The sequence below is a fragment of the Nuphar pumila genome, chromosome 5 (genome assembly GCF_984573655.1).
Source record: "Nuphar pumila chromosome 5, dmNupPumi1.hap1.1, whole genome shotgun sequence".
Classification (NCBI taxonomy): domain Eukaryota; kingdom Viridiplantae; phylum Streptophyta; class Magnoliopsida; order Nymphaeales; family Nymphaeaceae; genus Nuphar; species Nuphar pumila.
The window spans coordinates 16376383-16383083 of NC_143253.1; positions in this window are offsets into that span (position 1 = coordinate 16376383).

Sequence of the window (6701 nt, forward strand, 5' to 3'; positions counted from 1 at the left end):
ATATAATGATTTTATTTCAATATTAACGTGACATTAATGCTATTTAATAAATTCAAATTTTAGTTGTTTATAAGTTTACGTCTTCTTATATTCTTTAAGTTTTTTATATGCCAGTATTTTGCAGCGAACCTAAAAATAAATTTTTAATTTATCACTAGATTTTCCTCAACACGCCTGACATTCCGTGCATATCCAAACACGCGCATGGTTCATAAAGACCCGCGTGCGTTGCAGGATCAAGACATTGACTAAATGATTTAAAATTGGAGCATATATGTCTAAGTTTGCACCCGATCCGGACTCTACGCAGATGATCACACACGCACATGACCCTGTTTCTTTGAATGACACCTGTCAACTTCAACACAAGAATCAGTTTTTTTTTTTCTGTGAGGCCCACCGTCCGTGTCCAATGGGAGCCACTCGAGGGGATGAGGCTGAACGAACCTAGCTTAAAGTGTTCAAGCTTCACTCATTCTTGTGGCGAGCTAAGCAGAGCTTGAGCTCACAATGAGCCCAAAGTATATGAGAGCCGAGTTCAAACTAAATTGTTTATAGAAAAAAAATATATTTTTTTAAATCTGCAAGAAGTTTGTACGATTATAAAAATATGTATATAATATATGTAAAATATATCTAAAATATATTTCTTGCTACCTAACGAGCTTCTAAGAGTCAAGCTGTCAGCTAGCCCAACATGACAGCTCAAGTTTTTTCCCAGCCAAAAAATGATTGTACTATACGAAAAAATTACATATTTTTAAAAATACTCCACAATTTATCAAATTCGTGAGACAATATTGCAGGTTCTCAATTTTTTATGAATGCTTTTATCCCTCGCAAATGCAATTTTTTTATTTTTCGTGTCTTATGACTCTAAAATAATATACCTACGAAACTCATCGACAAAATCGCATCGGAGGTTGCGATATTCTAAAAATCATTACGAAATTCTAAAAAATTTACAATACTTGTAACAAGTTTCGCGCGATCACCTGCGAAAATCATAAAATTTGCAAGAGTCTGATAATTGCAAAATTGTGGATAAGTATCGTAAGGCACGTTATAAAAATCCAAGGTATTGCGAAACTTCATACCTTGCAAAATTTTGAATGAGTATCGCATGAAGTATTGTAAAATTTTGAAATATTTATGAAATTCTGGTATTGTGAAAGTGCGACGAGTATCACACATTGTGTTGCGAAAATACATTTAAGTGTTGTGAAAGTTTGTAACTTGCAAAATTTTGAAAGATTATTGCATGACGTATTGTGAAATTATGAAAAATTTATGAAAGTCTGATATTGTGAAAGTTCTTATTCGCATCATACAGGTATTGCAAAAAAAAAATCTTGCAACATTATGTCTCATATAAATGTGTGTTTATGTTTTTTTTCCTCATATGTATTTGAAAAGAGCGGTAACCACAATCCTCCTCCCTTTAGGACTCCAACCCTTCTAGCGATTGTGAAATTTTGAAATATTTGTGAAAGTTTGGTATTGTAAAATTTCTTATTCGCATCATACAAGTATTGCAAATTTTTTTTGTCTTGCAACATTATGTCTCACATAAATGCACATTTATATTTTTTTCTCGTATGTATTTGAAAAGAGTGGTAACTACAATCCTCCTACCTTTAGACCTCCAACCTTCCAGCAATTCTCATGAAAGTTGTTTGCTCCACTTCATGCAAGGTTACGGTATCCTTCAAATCTAATTCGTCGGTTAGCTATTAAGATGAGTTTTATACAATGTATCTATTGTTGTGTTGTTATTTTTTTCTTTACAATATAGTTTTCTCTTCTTTTTGTTTGATTGTTGTTGTGGACTTATTGTGTATGTTTTGTTGTTGTGGATGTTACCCTATGTAAAAATATAATATTTGTCATTGGATTTACCATTTAGGGTTTACAATCTTTAGGGATTTTTGCTTATAATTACTTAATTTTGTTTATTTTTTATCAATATTTAATGGTTTAGTCAGTATTTATCTATGTTTGATTGGGGCAAGGGTTGACTGCGCGGAAGCATTCAATTAGTTAGAAGTGTTTGGGGTTGACTATACACAAGCATTGAATAAGGGTTGTAGGGATATTGTGGTTTATTCTAAGTTGTTGGTTTTTAGACCTGTTAACTGAGTGATACATTGTGTGGTTATGATGGCTACTGAAATGATATTTGTAAATTACTGTAGCATTGAGCAACTCCTTTGGAGATCTATAATGGCCTCTAAAAAGCAACTATAAGGAATTTGTATTATTAATGTCTCGCAGAACCAAATATATGAAAGAGTTAATAGTCCTTCGATATAAATGCACTCCAAAATTAGATGATAAAGATATATGGATATATCTCTTGGATGACAATGATGTATAGTCAATGTTATATAGGGACAACATTTACTTCGTTGCTAGTAAAGCTACACGAATTGACAATGTTTGTGAAGTTAAACAAGAAGTTTGATGATGCATAGTTAAACATTGAGTGGCACTCCGAAGTGATATACACGACTTGGTCGAAAGTGATGTATAAGAATAAAATGATGAAAATCTTATAGATAATGTGCATCCATCTCAGCCACCAGCTATTGAGCTTACTCCCCTGGCAAACATCTCATTGTTCTCATCAGTTAAGGATGAGATGATTAATGCAAACGATGTGGAACCACTTAGATAAACCAGTGTTGATGATCTTTATTGCAGGATGTTGTATGACATCCAGCCTTTCAATGCAGATTACAAATCTAGGTAAAGATTGATGATCTTTCAAATTTATGCTTGAACTAGAGGTGTCATTTTTTGGTTGATCTTGAAAGTTTGGAATACAAGAATGTTGCATTTCTTAAAGCAAAGATAGCCATAAATACAATGAGTTTTGATTTACTTTGTGCAGTCAATCAGTCATTTTATGCCAGCAGTAATGAAAGGCACAGTGCATAATCAGATGATAGTGATGATTCTGAGTATATCATGTTGATTGAGTAGTACTCAGAATCGATAACAGGTGACCAAATTAATGACAATTTATAACAAGTACTAATGGGTGAGAACGATGCGCTAATGATATTTGAGAAATCAACCCCTTGGTTCTCAATAGATGAATTCTCATTCAATGAAGAGCAATTTAAAATAATTGATGCAGAGTCTTCTCAGTTGTATGATGAGTTGCTTAACAAAAAACTTAACGAATGCAAACAGTTTCAGTGGCTATCAACAGAGTCGAACGATCATAAAATTGATTATGGCAAACGGTTTACTAATCTTGAGTAATGTCACAAGTTTCTTATAGATCATGTGATTAGGAATAACTTTAAAACAAAATTTATAAAGAGTTGCAATAACAAAGTCATTGTTTCATGTACGAAAAAAACCCCACAAACTACGGTAGATTGCCTCTGAAAGATCTATTGCACAAATATGCATGAAATAAAGTTCTTTAAAGTGAAGAGGTATCAAAGTGAGCATACATGTGGTGGATCAATAGGCAACCTTGTTGTAAGAAAAAAATACAGACGTCTGCATGATAAGTGAAAGATTGACTCTAAGAGAAATCATGAACGACCTTAATCGCAATGTAGGTGTAGAGGTTTCTTACAAATAAGCATGGTGTGGATGTGAATTGACTAGGCTAATGTTATATGATTCATTCAAGGAGTAATCCATGATGCTTACCGCTTATTCTCATCATTTGATGATGGCTAACCCTAGAATGGTAGTGTTCACTGGGACTGATACAAATAGTAGATTTAAGTGCATATTTTTACCCTTCTGGCTATGCATTGATGGGTTTGTCAAAGGATGCCCTCTACTTCTTATGGCAGTTGTCACATTCCTAAAAGAAAAATACATGGCTATTTTGTTGTCTACTCACACTATTGATGCTTATAGTGGTATGTTTCATATAGCATTTAGAATAATGGATAGAAAGTTGAAGAAGTTATGGAAATGATTTTTGGGGCATATGTAAAATCAAATCAATATTTATGATAATGATAAGCTCAAAGTTAAATAACATTTCATAGTTATCTCAAATAGGCACAAAAGGCTTCTATATATTATCCCTCGCACATGGCGTAAATGTCATTATGAATTTTTCATGAAGCGCTTGACTGATAACATTTTAAAAAATTTGGTGCACCACTTAGTGCATACTAGTGGTGTAAAACCTGAGATTTCTAACTTGAAAAATTCAAGAAAAAATTTTTAAAAAAAATTGACGATGTAAAATGGGGTTATAACACAGTATAAAATCATTTGGTTGATCTAAGTTAGCAAATCCTAGGGCTGGTTATAGAAAAAAGGTGAATTGCATTGGCTTGGATCCTACTCCTCTTATAGGTTTGGATTCGGGTCTAACAATGAGGATTCTATTTAGAATCCAACCTCTTTATTTTTTAAACAAATCAGAGTAATTAAAAAGTACGAGAGTAAAACAATCTAATCAAAACATGTATAACATTCCAAAAAATGTATAAGATAAACTTTCCAAATCCAGAGTTTATGAACAGTAACATGTTTATCAAAATATATAAAATGGAGCCAAAATATAAAAAATAAACTGAGACAAAAAGTCTTGGTCTGTCATCCCTGCCTCGCATCCTGGCTTATTCTATGCAGCTGTCACTGCACACCATAAAAATGGGTCAGACTGGTAAAAGCCTGATAAATATATGCACCAAATTTACACAGAACTACGTAACATTCAGGATATATACTCTCATACAATTCCTCTATTTAGATCACAATACATCGGTTTAGATGTCCAATAAAAACAATTTTGGAATGTTAATAATGAAAATAGTACAAGATGCTGATGTTCAATATGACCTCAGTCATAGGATAACTTTCTTGAAGCTCATAGTTTCGAGTACAACTTACTTGAAGCTCGTACGTGTCTTAATCTGTTTAGACTAACTGATTTGTTTTCAATACAAGGTTGTGTAATTTGTATAAACTTTGTTTTTCTTGATCTGAAGGCTCCCTCTGGTATTTGAGGAACATGACATCGAAATAAAATAGAATACTTCGGGTGTTTATTATGCTATGATATTTTAAATTGCCCAAAGGTCTTTTTGCACAGGAGTCCAAGTGGGCGGCCTGTGGGCAGGAGGTAGTTCTCACTTGACACTTGTAAGACAAGAAATATAATGCATCTTAAACTAATTACAGTAGTTGGGCACTATCACGTAGGACACATTGATAGCCCTGGTCTCCTAACCCTCGAGTGAATAGAGACTCACCAGGATGCCTTACTCCCATACCATTCCAAGAAGATACATGAATCTAAAGGGGGTCACTTGAGGTTTGTACCACCTATCATCTCCAAGATAACGCTTGAAGACGTAATGGTTATGAAGGTTGTCTATCTTATAACCATCCATTTTTACTTTGGTGCCTAAACCATTTGAGTGTCTCGCTAGTGACAACATTATTATTTATTTAGGTGTGCATGGTTAACATGTTTGTTTTTGCATTCAGAAGGGTTTATTAAAACCCCTAAGTTTGTTGCAAAGCCATCAGTAGTGCATGCATGTATTACATGCCTTACAATACCCAGACACATGCTACATCCTATAGTTATCAAGACCTCGGTCTGGTTCCTTAAATCATATGCTCCATATGGACTAGAAACATTTTGTTTATATCTCAATATAAATATATCCTTTACTCGGGGTCATATCATCTTCTACTCGCATTTAGGGTCAAAGGAGTTGTCTTTTCAATGTTAGGGGTGGACTCATCCAACTCCAGAGTTGACTCATAATATTTGTTTTAAATAGTTAATTTTCAACCTACAAGGATTGACTCTTGCCTCAAAAGAGTCGACTCTTATTCACAAGAGTTGATACACATGGTATAAAGGTTGATTCTACTATTAGTTAAGTTAATTCTCATGTATTTAAGTCTTGGTATGGGTAAGAGTCTAGCCCTAGGAAGCAGAGGTTGTCCCATTAACAAGGGTCAACTTACTATTGTGCAGGGGTTGACCCTTCAAAAGCATGGGTCGACCCTTCTTGGGTTTTCTTCAAGTAGGGGTTGACCCATAAGAGTCTTATGCAATTTTTATGTGTAGGGGTCGACCCATCAAGATCAAGGGTCGACTCATGGGTCAGGATCCAAAACTATAGGTAAAACAGTGGGCAGAGGGTTGACCCTTTTCTAGGTCTAGGTTGTTGTATAATAGAAACTTAGCAGGGGTCAACCCTTCAAAGTGAGGGTGGACCCTTAATGGGTCATATTTGAGTAAGGGTCAACCCGAATCAAGGGTCAACTCACTATGGTACAACCTGTGTATAACTGTTTAGTTATACGTTGCCGGTCCCAAGCCCGGATAAAGGAGGAGGGTTATGGTAGGCCAGTGACAGCCAACATAAAAACTTAGTCATACCCTATGAATATGAACCAATATGAGAATTTCGTTGTGGCGTTCTCTACTGAGCGACGCATTGTACTCTATAGGCCTGGAATCAGTGATAAATGGGCAAGGGTTGTGAGGTCGTTGCCCGAAAGCGGTGTGTCACACCGGCGCCCGGGTGTGGTGTCAAATAGGCAAGGGTTCCCTCACTTTGTTGGACGGGTGGGGGTAGGGGTGGCAATCGTGTCGGGTTGGCGGGTTGGTGGGTCGACTCGAGGGGTTGGCGGGTCAGCATACCTAAACCCGAATCCGACCCGTTTATTAAACGGGTCGGCTGTGGCAAACA